Below are 16,801 nucleotides of genomic sequence, written 5' to 3' on the forward strand. Positions count from 1 at the left end.
AAGAATATATTATCATTAGGAACGATTAAAAAAATCAGTTCCTGATGATAATAAGGATTAACTGATTCATCATTACTTTAATTTTGATTTTCATTTCTAATTAAAATCTGATTATGTAAATTAAAAAATTATAATATATTCTAACAAATAATTTGAAATTTAAATTTGAATTTAAATAACAATTAGTTAAATAAGGCGGTCGGAATATCAGAAATATCACATTTGTCTCTGCAAGAGAAACTTTTACGTTACGATAAAACTAACTTCGAAAAACAAATGATGTCTGATACACATTGAATGGTTTAACTTTTACAGACAATTTATTATTCATATATGCGTACTTTTTTTAAGAGACAAGAATAACGTTGATTTCAATGTAGACTCAAATTCCTATGCAAGAGCATACATGCAGCATTCGACCTTTTCTGTGCAACTCCCTTGCGTGTTTTTCACAGCGCAATACTGAGAAAAATATTTTCTTGAAAAAAATAGTTGGAATTCTAGTTAAAAACAAACAAATTATATAGTAGAATTTTTTTGTTAAATCTATTATAATTCTGATGCTAGTTGAGATAACCGGAATTCTGATTGATATAATCAGAATCTTGTAATTCATCCAGACATTTTTCTCAATGAGGGCATCGCGTTTATCCCCAAGGAGGATGTATTCGTGAAAAATAAATCGAAGGATGCTCATCTTCGATTTCATCTTTTCTTTTACTTCGTATCAATAAATGCTGACGCAGATTGATGCGGAGGAAGAAGACGATAATCCGATAGGATATGGCACTACTGAAGAAGGGGTACGAAGGTAGAGGTGGCAAAAGTGGGACCGCGTCAGCTCAACCAGACCAGAGTGACAAAATGCGAGCTGTTTTACTCGCGAAAAGTCGTCGGGGCAGAAAAGAGGATCGATAGATCCACGCGCGCGAGGAGAAAGTTATTACATATATACCTACCGATATTCACGTCCGCCTGATTGCCTGCCTATTTGCCTGAGTTGCCTATCTGCCAGCGCGCATTCGCTCGTCTTGGCTGACTGCCTATCTGCCTGTTCACTGTCATCGCTGCGCGATCCGAGCAATTCCTTTTGTCGATTATCTCTCGCCGTTCAATAAGGTTAGTAGAAGATTAACATTGTTGATCGATATGCAGGACACGTTCACGCGAGTATTTATTTCGCAGTGAATCCGCGATATGCGTTTTTTTCTAGTCGTATCTTATAGTTTCCTCGATTCTTCTCTATTTCCGCGAGGGTACAAGGCGATTGAAACACTTCATCTCATCCCAGCGTAAGTCTCATCACAACCCTTTAACAAACACAATTAGATCTTACTTTCTAATAGTTCAGATAAATTCTAGAACATGAAAACTGTAAATCTTGCAAAAGTAATTTTGCGCTGTTGAACGGTACAGCTAGTGCATTTAATTTATTTAATTTTGTCAATTTTGTCAATTATTTCATTTATTCTTCATAAGATAAACATAATATATGTTTTTTATATTTTTTTGTGTAGGTATCTTTACTTTCATATCATGCATGTTGTGATTCTATTTATATTCAAGCGTAATATGTTCTATAAATTAAAAACTTTGACATTAAACGAAGATTTGCGTCGAATAAAAATGGATTAAATGATTCTTTTTTCCCCCCTTTTTTCTCTGATCAAATTGAATGGAAAACCTGAACGTGAATCTTTTTCGACTAAAATTTATGAATCAAGAAAAAAATATTAAACGGAAACTCAAGCTGTTACAGCATCTCTTACTGATATGTAAAATATGCCGTTTCTCTGCTTCGAATAAACACGGGAGTTAAAATATTCACCATTAAATCGTACCATTTCACTTATTTGTCATAGTTTTTGTATTTGATTTCTCTCTTTCATGGCGTTTACATCCGGTATCCACTTTCTTTTCTCGTCGTCGTTTTTTCCTGCGTTATCTCATCTAATTGTAAGTATTTTTTTTTTTAATATATTAAATGCAGACATTATAGAATTGGCAAACAGAATACGCTTTGACATTTTATATGTAGGTATTATATTTACAAAACACTCTGGACGGAAAAAATGTGCATTGTGCATATTATCCAGCATTTAGACAAACAATTTAACCGTCATCCGAATGGTTGAGAAACTTTTTTCATTTCGTAATTTCTTCGAATTTACAAATACAACATCTTGACTTTGACGCTTGCAGTTAGCACTATACTTAACGTTTTCAAGAACCATCCGCGGTAAGGCGACTTTAATCACGAATGCGAAGAGTGCGGAAGTTTGTAATAACCGTATCTCATCGTCGCGATATCGATAACAATCGTTCGTACAGAGTCACGCCCGGCGACGAGTTTTGGCATCTTTTACAATTTTCTTACTCAAATCTCTGGAATTTTCTGATACTTAGTCATTGTCACGTAATTCTCAGCTTCCTCGTTTTTCCCGATTGAGGAGTATAGCCTCTCTTTATTTGGTGTGTCATTCAACAACGGTTACTTTTCGCATAACGGGCAACCACCTGTGGCAATTCCGGTACGCTCTAATAGAACTTAATGTGAAGATTATGGGATGGTAAAATTGCAAGGCAGCGAAACGCAATAAAAATAATAATTACAGGCAGCAATGCGATATCGTACACGCACGGAGATCTTACCTGCGCGTTTTAATCCGTTAGAATGTTTTAATTTTCAACTTAATATTATATTTAATCTCATCGTTTGTCATTACTTATAAATTCTAGAAAAATTACTCTTTAACGAAATTATTTATTAGAGAAAAGTCGCCGATACTGATATAGGTCTCTTAAAGAGACACCTTGTTTCTCCGAAACTATAAACATTACATTTTATTAATATTAATAAAAATTATGATCTGTTTAGATGACTAAAGAAGTAGAAACCTATAATGTATATATTTATATATAAATGTTGTTTTGCTTATTTCTATACATGTATAAAATCGGCTAAAAACAAATTCTACAATGTAAAAATAAAATTCTTTTCATTTTCTTTTGCAAAGTGCGCAGTTTAAATAACAGTGGACACATTATTTATAATTAGATCGTTTAGGTCGATAAATCAGATCGTTTTACATGTGTAGTTTCCTAAATCTGTTTTATTTATATTTCTTCTTTCTTATTTTTCTCGTAGTACGGTTTTAAATGTAAAATCGGAGTGCAGCGTAAACCGGCATATCCGTCCGTGATAGATCATAAGCTACTGTAATCTTTATACAGTTACGTTATTGTGTTAAACAGTCCTATCAGAATTGAAGGCATTTCTGTATTTACGGAAAAATCTTAAAAAAAAAACCGATCACGTTACATTTTTACATCTTGTGAAACAGTATAAAGTATGCATACAAATCAACATTTTTACATCGAAGTGAAAGAATTCTGAAAATTATCATAAATACATCATTCGCGTGTAGGTATTTTGTACAGATATTTCTGTGAAAGGAAACAAATAGGAATGTATAGCATTAATGTATATTGTATCAGACACTTATTTTTTATCACATGAAAAAGTTAATTACTGCAAAATTGCAAACAGAATTATCAAAACTGTTACATTATGTAACAGAAGATATTTTCTAATTTGTATTTTCATTTCTTAAGTTTTTACTTTTAACTTCCGTTTAAAAAATATATAATCCAAAAACAAAGTGATGTGGTAATCTTTCTTTATTTTATCGATCAAGAACTCTAAAACAATTTAGAAAATTTTCTAATTAAAATATATTTGATCTTGTTGGAAGAATAAGTCAATTAGATTCAAGACATTTTGTTTTAATATTCTAAGAATATATCTACGAATCGAAAGGATCGCAATTAAATGTTCTAAAGCATCATATACTCGAAATGCAAGCTTTCTATTTGTATATACATATTTGTTCTACAAGTAAGACTTTCTTATGCAAGCTAGATCACTACACATGTCTACTTTCAGCTTTTACAGATATCAGTTAGAAAATTTTTTCTTATCAAGTTGTATCTCAAGTAGCGACATTTAAGTATATAGTTATCACAAAATCTTTAAAAAAAAAACATAATAAAATATCAGCGTCATTCAATACGTTTTTAATTGTTCTCGTTAGAAACTGTATGAATGCAATTTTGCAAAAAAATTTTTTTTCTGACATAAAAAATCGCACTGTATTCCGTGTACGCAAGTTTCGGAATCTCTTGTATATAGATAGATGCGGAATTAATTATCAAGCACGGCAAAATTTTAACAAATAAGATTATATTATATAAACAAAAACTATCTATTACGAAAGTTCATATCAATTAAGGTATACAAGGAAAGAAAAATTTTGCAATATCTAAAAATTTATCTGGATATCTAAAAATTATTTTGTTAGACTATTAAAACAACTAAGTAGGTCACTCAAGCACAATGAATAATATTGCAAAAAGTTTTGACATTTTAGCAATCAGCTTGAGCATCTTATAAATATTGGGTTGGAAAGAAAGTAATTTTTAGCTCAAAATTATAGAATATATTTGTTAAAACTGAATCAAATTTAAATTTCAAAAAAGGATAAGGTTAAAATTTTTACTTTTAATGGATCATTATATTATTTGAATTTTTGTAAGTTTGATCATTTTTACATATAAAAAATTGAAAGAAGGATAAAATGGGAAATTTTCTTGTCACTTTGTAGGCCTTAAGAAAATTTTCTAACGTGAACGCTTAAAATTTTCCCTACACAATCATTTTTTTTATGTTCCTGAGATTTTTTGTTACTATGTCATCGCAAGTTAATAAAAGGAACATTTTGACTTTGATTGCTCACAACTTCATTAAAATCGCGTGCAGCTAAAAAAAATCATATTCTGACAAATTCTGAAATTTTGCTCTAAATTATTACAATAATTATTAGAGGTGGCTCACCATTCTCAGAGACTCATAACTAAGAGAATGCAAGATGTTACATAATAAAGATCTATATTTCCTGTACGATTAGTTTTATTGCAGTTTCAAGACTATTTTCCGAAATCAGTTCTTTGTTATATATACCTTTGCTTCCTTGCAAACGGTTAAATTTAATCTTTTTTATCTTTGTTAGAGCTTCGTTGTGCTGCTGAGTAATTCTGTAACTATTAAGTGATTTTACGATAATTATTAAAATTTTTAATATACAATTTTTATTACATGCACTTCATTTTTAATACATACACTTCATTATTAAAATAATCTTCTTGACTTGGTTCTATGGAGAATCCGCATGTATTAAATATAAAAGTAAATACATACATGTAAAGAGACGATTGCGTTGTCTCCAGTATTCAATGATCCACATAACCGTTTTGTTAATTGTGCAGGTTTTGTATTACGTATAAAGTTCAGGCAACTGAATTCATTATCTAAAAATAAAATTTAATCTACTTTTCGATCAATAAACGAGCACGTATCCATACAAACTATAATAACAAATAACAAATATAAACAAATTTAAGTATATATACAAGGGGGGCGGATCGTACATTTAATAGAAAGTTTAAATATTATAAAATTAACTCTAGCAAAAAAAGTAGCTTTTTCTAATAGTTACAATTTACAATTACGATTATGTCAATTTTATAATAATTACCGAATTTGCTGAAATTGAAAGCAGTAACAAAACACTCTTTTTATTTCAAACAGAAAAAGAAATAGATAATTAATGAGATGCTTGTTATTAGAAAATAGAGAAATCATTTTGCATATTTGAAGAAGATCTTAAAGCAGTCTATATTATCGATTCAGTAGGACTTGTACGATTTACATGTTATTGACATCACTATGCACAGTACACATTATTACATCAATATCGCACACACATATAAATTCTCTAACTAATCTTTTATATTAGGTATCTAAACCCAATTTTAAGAACATAGTATTGTTTTTTCATGTAATTCCTAGTCCAAACCAAGATTGTTTCATGCGTACAAAGTATAAAACATGTATACATTTAAAACAAATATTGTTGCGACTCGACATCAGAAGTCGATGATAACAAAACCATTCATAATCTTCCAATCTTGTTTCATTTTTATCATAAAGTCGACAGGTTTGGATTATATTATCGCTTATACTTTGATTGTGTAGAAGGATTTAAAAATCTGTATGTAAAGGCAGAGAAAAATACTTATTTGAAAAATAATCGGTGAAATGACGATTTTAGGATCCCCTTAAATGGTCGAATCTCAACGCGAAAAAATAATTCGACGATGGGGCGTCTACTTCAGAAGACACATTCGATATGCTTATGGTGCCTCTTTCACTTCTTTCTTCGCGCCAGCCATGGCGAGAAATCGACCAGCGTTGCGATTTACATAAGAGGATATTCTATACGGTTGCGTTGCTCCGACTAGTTATGTCCAAGTGATTGCTATTCATCGTTGTTATGCTAATTACGCTATGTAAAACGTTGCGCGTTCGATTTCTTCCAATCGTCAGTTCAATGATAATCATTAATATAACAAATCCCGAATTGTAATAGTGTTTCAAAATTACATATCATCAAACGTAGGTAAAAATTAACGCTACGCTTTTTACAAATATTCTTTTTCATAATAATTTATTATTTATATATTAAAGATCTCAGCTTATATATATTATGCTTGCAGCAATTAACAAAAATGTGTTTTCTATTTTATCTCGGTAAATTTGATGTGTGACAAGATTAATAATGCTTTTAGTAATTTTATTAGCATATCTGGATCTTCGGATAAATTATTTACAAAAGAGAAAAAAGCTACATTAAAATTTGAAAGAGAGAGAATGCAAATTATTAGTAAGATCAATATTCCTTTTTAGAGATTTTGAACAGATAATTAAGTTAAAATATGAACTTTTATATAGTAAATGGAAACAATCCTGAAAATAGTTTGTACTAATATCTTTTTACTAATATTGTTTGTATTACTAAGTTTGTATTAATACATAAATCAAATAAAGGCTCTAATAAATAAATAAAAAATTTACTTTGTTTTAGTAGAGAACAGACAGAAATATCATTTGTGTTTAGATGTGTTCTGTCATTTCACACGATAACTTTGTACTTTCCAATTTCAACGTTATTATGTAAATTATTAAATTATAATTACTATCACTTATAATATATATGAGATTGTTGGATTATTGAATTTCATTATGGCAAATATCTTTTTTAACATGTAATAATTCTAGTATGTGTGTTTGTGATTAGCGTTCCAGGAAGAACAATGATAATGTTGTTGAATTCTATACATTGATCCTTATCAATCCAAAGAGCGAGGATCGAAACGTATAAAAACGAAATTTGTCGAATAAATTCATTTACGCACGAACTACCCAGTTTGACTCGGAAAGACATCTTCATATCCATAAACAAATAAAAAATTAAAAAGTAGTCTTTAAGAGCCGACACAGGTTGTGAGTGTGTAATTATAAATTATTTATTAAAAAAGATAAATAAACATTTCGATCCTAGTTTGGATCCTTTTCAATATAAATAAATGTATAAATAGATTTAGTAATCATACAAATGTATTTAAATAAGACTAGTAATTAAATAATCACTGAGAAATTTATTTTTAGTTGAATTAATTAATTTTTTGTTTGGATATGGGTAAAAAATCTTTGGTTGACGCAATCAAATAATATAGTTGAAGCCAAACATTTGGTTACTGTTGTAAAAAACAACTTTATCAAATGTTTATCAGAAACAAATAAAATGTTACAATAATAATTGTTTGTCCATATACAAATAAGAAATTAAATGATTCAACTAAATGGGTTTCTCAGTGGGGAGATATCCGTTAAAGTTAATATTTACTACTAAAAAAATACAAAAAAACTATACAAAACATTTGAACAACTAAAAAATTCAATTATATCAGATAAAAATAAAAATTTAAACCAAAAACATTTTTTTCACTATACTATACATTCTGCATATATCTCAGAAAAATAAAAAAATTTTTTTAAACAGATTCGTTAATAAATATGACATATAGGGGAATTAACAAACTTAGTACTTAGTAAGTTCATAAAAGTGCAGAAGAAAGATACTCTCCCTACATTATCTTGATCCGATGTAGTTTATAGAATTGACTGCAAAAACTGTGATGCCTCATATGTTGGTCAAACTAGTAGATGTCTAATAGTATGTGTTAAAGAGTATAGAAACCATATCAATTGGAACACGACTCAATACCGTTATCACCGAACATCGATTAGAAAGTGATTTTGATTAAGATAAGATTAAAACTTGTGACAAAGAAAAAGTTTTATCAAAAAGGCTGATGTCGGAGATGATTTATATAAAAAAACAGAAACACACGGACTGAATTTGCAAACTGACATTTCGTCTCTGGATCCAATTTATTTGAATATTTTCGCGAATTTATAACATTTCTCCCTAATTGTTCTATGTTGTTTATTGATTTGACTCGGATTCTCCGAAATTAGTTTCATACTCATTACGTCTATAATGTTCTCACTGCTAACATCATTTCACAGTCTACGACTAAATATCGGCATTAATTCTCATGTAAGCTTTAATTTATCTGTATTTCTGTAATCTAATTCATCAATAACTAATATTTGTATTATAATATATAGTAAACCTGACAATTTGATGATCATGCACACGCAGATATCGTTATCAACCTCAATTGTTCATGTAAGTGCACATTTTGTTACAATTAATTTCTTTATGACAGCACTTATATTGTCGCATTGTTGATTTAGTGTACTGGAATTTAATGAACAATTAATAATAAGATGTGGACATGAGAACATTCGACCATATTAACTCTCGTATACTGTTACTTTTAATGATTCTTACTGTGATATTCATGTGTGTGACAATATTTATAATTAATTTATGTGATCATTAAGTCTATTTACACATTTATCCATAAGAGAATCCAAATTAGGATCGGAACGTTTATATGTCTCTTAATAAAGAATTTATAATTACAAAATTTATAATTACAACCTGTGTAGGCTCTTAAGGGCTATTTTTTAATTTTTTATTTGTATTAATATCTATCAATTTAATTCTAATTTTACCGTGTAATTAAAAAAATAAAATTAAAATTTTACCTGTACAGTTAAAATTAAAGATGTAGGTATGGATGACATTTCAAAATAACAAAATTATGAAAAAATTACAGATTATTCTAAATCACATTTAAAAATAATACGATAAATTTGATGAGTTTATTATCTGGATAATAATTATTTTAATAAATAGTGGTATTTTTTAAATACATTTCTATACATTTTTATTAGAGGCATTAGAGCACAATCTGTGCTCTAATAAAAAGGTATGGAAATGTATTATAAAATGAATAACAAAAATCTCAACTTTTTAATGTAAGTACATTATGTATTCAAGATTATATTTACGTAAAGTTATATTGCGATGCATGAACTACTTGTCCAGTAAATAAACAAAATATTTATTTGTTCTATCTTTATAACTAATCAATGAATTGCGATGGAACTTTGCATAAGTTATTTTGAATATTTAACAAAACAAAACTTTAGATTTTTGTTGTTATTTTTAAATTTAAATTTTTAACAATAAAAATAATATGTAACAAATAAATTATATATATAAATAATATCTAACAAAATAAATAATAAAATAAATAATATCTAACAAAAAAGTGTTATTAAATAAAAATGTAGTCTTATTCAAACAACTTTCATATGTACCTATATAGTTTATTTAAAGTGTAAATATTAAACACATTTCCAAATTTAATTTTTTTTGCAAGGACTGTACGTCACATACATCTATAATAATTCAAGTGCCTCATAAATCATCGAAATATTCAGATTCTTAATTCTAACATTTCTCATCCATTTTAGTAAATAATTATTATATTCTTAAGAAATTGTAATTATAATAACAATAAATATTATAATTTAATTGTATATACTTGCGTATAATAAAAGCTTTCAAAATTTATATAATACAATGACTAAATACAAAGCTTGTTATCACTGTACGATTCGGTTTATTATGGATATGAATGTCATGATCTGTGGATTTAAAACAACTTCTAGATTAGAAAAATTAAATTTCTAAAATAATTCATTGTATTCTCCTTCAATCTTATCAATTTTTCCATGTCAGCGTTTCACGATCGAGTAATGCAAAAATAAACATACAATGTTTAAGCAGGCAACACGCAATAATTTTTCGCTAGGTTGCACTTTCACGAACTTTCTCGACGTTCCAAATGCACATGGTTTTGTTCCGTACAAACGTCATTAAGCGAAGTCCGAATCGTCCGTGCCGTTCGGTGAGTTATAAACGAAATGTATCTATGGCAGTAGTACAAGAAGAAAAATAGGTCGCACCGTTAGGGATTCAACGAACATTCACACAGCATCCGTACCGTTATTTCGTGGCTGACGAAACGCGTTAATTTGTACGAATAACTGATTCTCTTAAATTATTGGGAGTACCGAGATATCATGATATTCTTTCTCATAAAAAAATATATTTGACTTCTTACTACAAAAAATTTAACTTAATTTGTTTTTTAATCATTTTTCGGGAAAAATTAGATAATTTTTACTCTTTCGTCTATATAATAATGAAATTATGTAATTTTACGTTCAACACGATTAGCCTCGTAACATTTCGATATTAACTTATTTTTTTACTATTCTACACATTAATCACAACGTAATTTATACCACCTCTTACTTCATTTTTTATTAATATTATGAATAATTTATGTATAATGTTATGTATATACTTAATTACTAATTAGAAGGTTAAAATGTCCAGTTATGGAAACTGTTAGACTTGTTTCTAATTCTGAATATATAATAAATTAACGTATAATTTGAATTTTTAATTATTATTATATGAAAAGATATCTGTAAAAAAAATCGTTAATTTAATTAAAAAATCATAGGATAATTCCGGTATATACACTGTTAAATCTATAGTGTCAAAATTTAATCTAATGTGAATCGCCACTGCTGCTACTAGATATATCGTTATTTTTTACTAAAATGATAATTAAATTTGACACCATATAATGTTAAATTGATACTGTATAGTGTCAAATATAACTATTGTTTTAGTAAAAAATAACGATATTATTGAGTAGGAGCAGCAGCGATTCACATTATAAGTTAATTTGACTCTATAAAATTTAACAGTGTACGCCGCACCTATCAAAAACTTAATTTATTAAGTATTATTTATTATGTTTATAGTAAACGAACTATATTAGTAAAAACTTTGCACTATCTACTACTATGAAAAAAATATTAGAAATCCGAAATATTTATTTTTCATATTAAAAAATAAACTTTTTGGAACCCATGCATTTTTGCCATATATCCCATAGGGGTGAGATATATGGCTACTCATAGGGAAAGGGAGGGAGGTACGTACGGCTCATGAAAAATTTACAAATAATGCATATAAATAAGACGTATAATGACACAATAACTTAGAAAATATGTTTATAAAGTTTTATTAAGATACATGTGTTATGACATAAGGTACATATAATGCATTCAGTGTACTGAATTCAATCTGCGCACTTTGTATGCTTTGGGCATAAATCCCGCCCGAACAAAAATGTTTTATTGACATTTTCTTACGAGTTACTGCAACTACTCTTCTATGTATTCTACTTATTTTATATGTTAGTTTCAAATCACCCTTAAAGTCAAAATAACAAATATAAATGTAAAGTATTGTGTCAATTATTTAACATTACTAGTTCGTTAATAAATAACACAAGACGAATGAGTTACTTTAACTTAAAATTTAGAGTGGATCTCCCGGAATATGTAAAAAATGTTAAAATTAACATTTTCTTTTTTACTGTGTATTATTGATTATATTTTTATATAAAAACTGTGTATTATTGATTATGTTTTTATATAAAAACATAATCAATAATACACAGTAAAAAAGAAAATGTTAATTTTAACATTTTTTACATATTCCGGGAGATCCACTCTAAATTTTAAGTTAAAGTAACTCATTCGTCTTGTGTTATTTATTAACGAACTAGTAATGTTAAATAATTGACATAATACTTTACATTTATATTTGTTATTTTGCATAGCTTAACATAAATTGAAACGACTGAATAAATAAATACACAGACTAGAACGAAAAAAGTAGTTGCAAGATTGCAGAAACTTACGAATAAAATACTGAATGCGGAAGTGTTGATTCTTCTTGATCATCGCAACGAATTGCAGTCATTAATAAATCATTTAACAAAATTGGCGACACTAGCCAAGGGCTTTCAACGTCCAATTACGATTACGTATTAACGTTAGTGCTATTAGTTACAATGATAAAGAAACCATTCAAAACTCATTAAAAAATTATTAAAAATTCTTCCGTGAGTGATACTTATCCAAGATAAATTATAACTATAAATAATAATGTAATTGTTGCACATAATTGAGACGTAATGTTTAAAGGCATAAATCAACGTTACATCTACATTGTGTGTACTTACAGTAATAGCCAAGTTACAATCATCTAAGCATCGATTACAATTTTTTCATTTTTTATATTACATTTACTCTCGGGATTTCAAGGAAGTAATTAATTAGGATTAGTTATTTCCTTTAAGTATTCTTTGTGACTTAATCATGAAAGATCATATTCTTAGTATTTTTATTCTTACTGATTCTCAATTAATACAATTATATTTAATTAATATAATTAATATAATTATATTTAACGATGATAATAACATAATATTTAATGAATCCTATTTCCCCTTTTATTTCCCCATTTATTTTTAAAGTAACATACAAATTTTTTACTGAAGTACCTATAAAAATTTAGCTACCCTGCAGATAATATGCATGTTGCATAAGATATCTAAAAGATGTCTTTTAGATATCTTATGCAACGTGTATAATGTTATTGTATCTGGATAGATACACATCTGAAAATAATTTTGTTTGACCATCAAAATAATTATATAGGACTCTCAAGCTGATTGCAGAATGTTAAAACTTTTTGCAGCATTGATCTCACTATGCTTGAATTCCTACATAATTATTTTAATTATGCAATAAAATTATTTTCAGATCTGTATGTAGCTAAAGCAGGATGTTAAAAAAGGGTCAATTTTCTCTAAAAAAGGTAAGTAAGATGAATAGTATTTTTTTATTTTAACCTTCTAGATAAAATATATCGCTGCGCGTGCTTTAGCGCCGAGACACTACCAGTTATTAACGCGTCATTAAAAAGTTTATCGCGTTTTGGGAATAATTCGAAAATTGAGCAAGAACATTTGAAATTTGGATATACAGCACCTTTTATCCCAAAGATCTTTCCGAGATCGTTCTCAGGACGTTGGACGTTCTCGGAATCTTCAAAACGTCTTTTTAAGGTCTATGCTATATATGATATGCACCATGTTTATGCTCAATTTTCGAAATATTTCCCAAACGCTACAAATTTCTTAATAATTTTATCGTATCCAGCAGAAAATTAAAATCTACAAAAAAGAACACTATTCTATTTACTTACACATTTTTTGGGCAAAATCAGTCCTTTTTTAAAATCCTCCTTTTAGATACTCGAGTAAAATCGTTTAAAGAGATAGAACATATAAATATACTCGTACAATAGTATAATACAATTTATTGATAATATATTAATTAAACGTTGGTTATATTTAATCTGCATTGAAAATATATTGACATAACGTTGTCCAATATAAAGCCAATATATCAGCTATAAATTAAATGCAAATGCACTGCCAATATAAAAGGCAAAGCGTCTATTTTACAAGCGCGAATTAATGTTGAGGGCCAATTTATAATCAATATTGCGCAAATAATCTGTACTACTAAAATATTATGCCACTTTCTCATTGTTTTGATTTTGATTTTGTTTTAAGAAAAAATTCCAGGTATATGTTTTGTGCGCAATTTTTATAGAAAATTTTCTTGTATAAGATTATTTTTAATATTTTAGAAAAAAATTTAATATTTTTTACGTAGGATTAAAATATGAAAAGCGATTTTATAGAAATGGTTCCACTGTTTGTCTCGACCAACAGCTTGTCTCTCCGCGAAACCTTGAAAGTGTAGTCATTCGAGACCAGCCGCGTGCGTGCATTGGCTGTTCTCGTTCCGAAAGCAATTACTTGCAGCGTGTCCCGTGAGGACGCGGCCGCGAAATAAAGATTTGCGACTCCTTAACGAGCGATTAAGCGATATTGCTGTAAAAGTAACGACGGGGACATCTCGCGACGTATGCCGTGTGTATATATATATATATATATATGTATAAAGTTACGTGAGCATAATAACGCGTTGCGTGTTGTGCAAGTAGAATCTTTCTTGTGCGTTTGCGTAATGTTGGCCACCACCGTGTTGAGTCTTCCGCGTTGGCTCATAATGAGCCCGACGCTTAACTCTCGTATTGGAATAGCCGTCTCGACGCGGAAGCGCACCTGCTCCGAGTGTGTCCGGTGCATGCTGAGGGTCGATTACATTTTCCGAGGGAAAACATTTAAAAAACAGCAGAAGATGTGAAAATGAAAGCGGGACTCCCGTAAATGAGAGAATTTTCTTCTTCCCGGTTACAATGCACTCAAATCGTCATACAAATATGTATTCGAGGTTACTCTCACACGTGTGACCTCCTTCCTTACTTGGAAAGTGAGTAGTGAGCTGTTAGACCGATCAAGAAGACGACGAAACATCGTCATCGTTGCAACGACGAATCTCGGACACGATAAATAGCACGCACAGAGATCGTATTTAAGAAGAAAAAGTTAATATTTGCGGTAGCTAATACATACACAGCGATTCCGTCTTTCTCGAATAAGTTTGTATGTCACGAACCTATAACAATCACTTCGAACATACCAATTTTCTTTTACACGCATTTTATTTAAAGTAATAAGAGAATAAGGTTTGTTTATAAGAATAGAGCTAGATACAGATCTGAACACGACTTTGTTGGACTATCAAAATAGTTATATACAAGACGCTCTCAAGTCGATTGCTAGAATATCAAAACTTTTTGTAGCATTGCTTCTGAGTTCTTTAGATAATTATTTTAATGGTCTAACAAAATTATTTTCAAATTTGTATCTAGCTAAATTTTTAGATACTTTATCGATATAAAATCATTCTTTCCGTGTAGATTTTATGCAAACAATGAATGAAATAATTTAACCATTCTTCTAAATTTAAACGCAACACAAAAGAGTGCTATAAAGATTACAGTAATTTTCAAAATAAATTTTATATATCGGATTAACAATCCACATGGTTACTCACCACTTAAATTATTATACGTCAATACTCAAGTCATGGTTATTAGCGCAATATTTGGTTAAGTGGAAAAACACGAAACGTTTTCGCAGGTAATTAACGTCGGTCCGTCTTTGATAAAGAATTGCGCATTAGTGTCACAGAAAAACATGCATTAACGTGCGGTTAGACTCGCCTACTTAGAAATAACAATTATCGCCGTTAGCAAAAATAAAGAATTTTCTTAGCTAATTTGGTGTTAACAAAAATTTTATTTTTGTTAACACCAAATACATGTCACAAATTTGAACAATTTTCTTAAATGTAAAATTTTATAATAATTCTACAGAAAAAATTTTGAAGTTCTAACTGAAGTAAAATCATTGTAGAGATTAACTGATAAATACAAGTCTCCATTAATTAAATAAAATTTTTAGAGTAATAAAAGTATTTTTAGTGAATTGTAATCAAAAGATGAGAACATCATGATTTAGTTCAACACTTACAATTAATGGGCTCTATAAAGCTAGTAGGACCAAATCAGCAGAATCAAACCGGACTTAGCGAAATTTTTAGTACTCATTTTGTACTAAATTGTACCATTATTGATAATTTTGTATCGTGTGCCATTTCGAAAAAAATCGTGGCGGTGCTGGCTTAATATTAAGCTGGCAGAATCAATCCAAAATAAAAAAAAAAGAAAAATAATATCAGAAATCAATACAATTGAATTTGTACTATTTTGTACTATCAAAAACAATGTTCTATATTATATATTATTTCCAAGAAAACAGTGGCGTTGCTAATTTAATATTTAAACTGACAGGACCATAAAAAAAAACAACAAAGAGTAAAAATTAACACGACTAAATTTGTACTAATTTATACCATTGAAAGTAAGTTAATACTTTACATGTTTTCTCCTTAAAATGATTTTATTATATATGTATACTTACAATCTATGAGGCATTCCGTACGTCAAACTGGGTATTTTTGAAACATCGTCATTTTATTTTTTTTTCAAATTTGCTAACATGTTATTATAGATAAAAAACATGAGACACGTGTTTCGCAAAAAAAAATTTGAAATTTTTTTGTAAAGTTATTCGCGCTTGTAAGTTGCAGAAATTCATACAAAATAGTATAAATTCAATCCTATTGATTTCCGATATTATTTTTCTTGTTCTTTTTTTTTATTTTGAATTGGTTCTGCCAGCTTAATATTAAGCTAGCACCGCCACGATTTTTTTCGGAAAGGCACATGGTACAATTTAAAAAATGATCGAGAGACTAAAAATTCCGATAGATCTGATTTGATTCTGCTGATTTGGTCCTGCTAGCTTTATAGAGCTCAATTAATGTCTAATTTTGTACAGAAACGGCTGTACAGAAATACTGAAGCTGTGGCTTTATACTAATTTGCCTGTATTATTTAACGCAAACCTGTACACGTGAGAGAGAGAATAGATTGAATTTCCTCATCCGGATTCCCGGAGTTTGTTAGTCGGAGAAAGTAAAGAGCTGCGTATATCCGTCGAAATT

At 29.0% G+C, this 16,801-nt stretch overlaps 1 protein-coding gene across 1 annotated transcript in view; it reads left to right on the forward strand.

Annotated features, from left to right (window-relative positions):
- Window positions 1–892: 892 nt before the first annotated feature.
- LOC108768091 (putative fatty acyl-CoA reductase CG5065) overlaps window positions 893–16,801 on the forward strand; it is a 33,652-nt gene continuing 17,743 nt past the window's right edge. The window contains exon 1 of the mRNA XM_018518369.1: window positions 893–1,119. The gene's annotated coding sequence lies outside the window, so the exon portion shown is untranslated. The remainder of the gene's footprint in view (window positions 1,120–16,801) is intronic.

The sequence above is a fragment of the Trachymyrmex cornetzi genome, unplaced genomic scaffold (genome assembly GCF_001594075.2).
Source record: "Trachymyrmex cornetzi isolate Tcor2-1 unplaced genomic scaffold, Tcor1.1 scaffold748, whole genome shotgun sequence".
Lineage (NCBI taxonomy): Eukaryota > Metazoa > Arthropoda > Insecta > Hymenoptera > Formicidae > Trachymyrmex > Trachymyrmex cornetzi.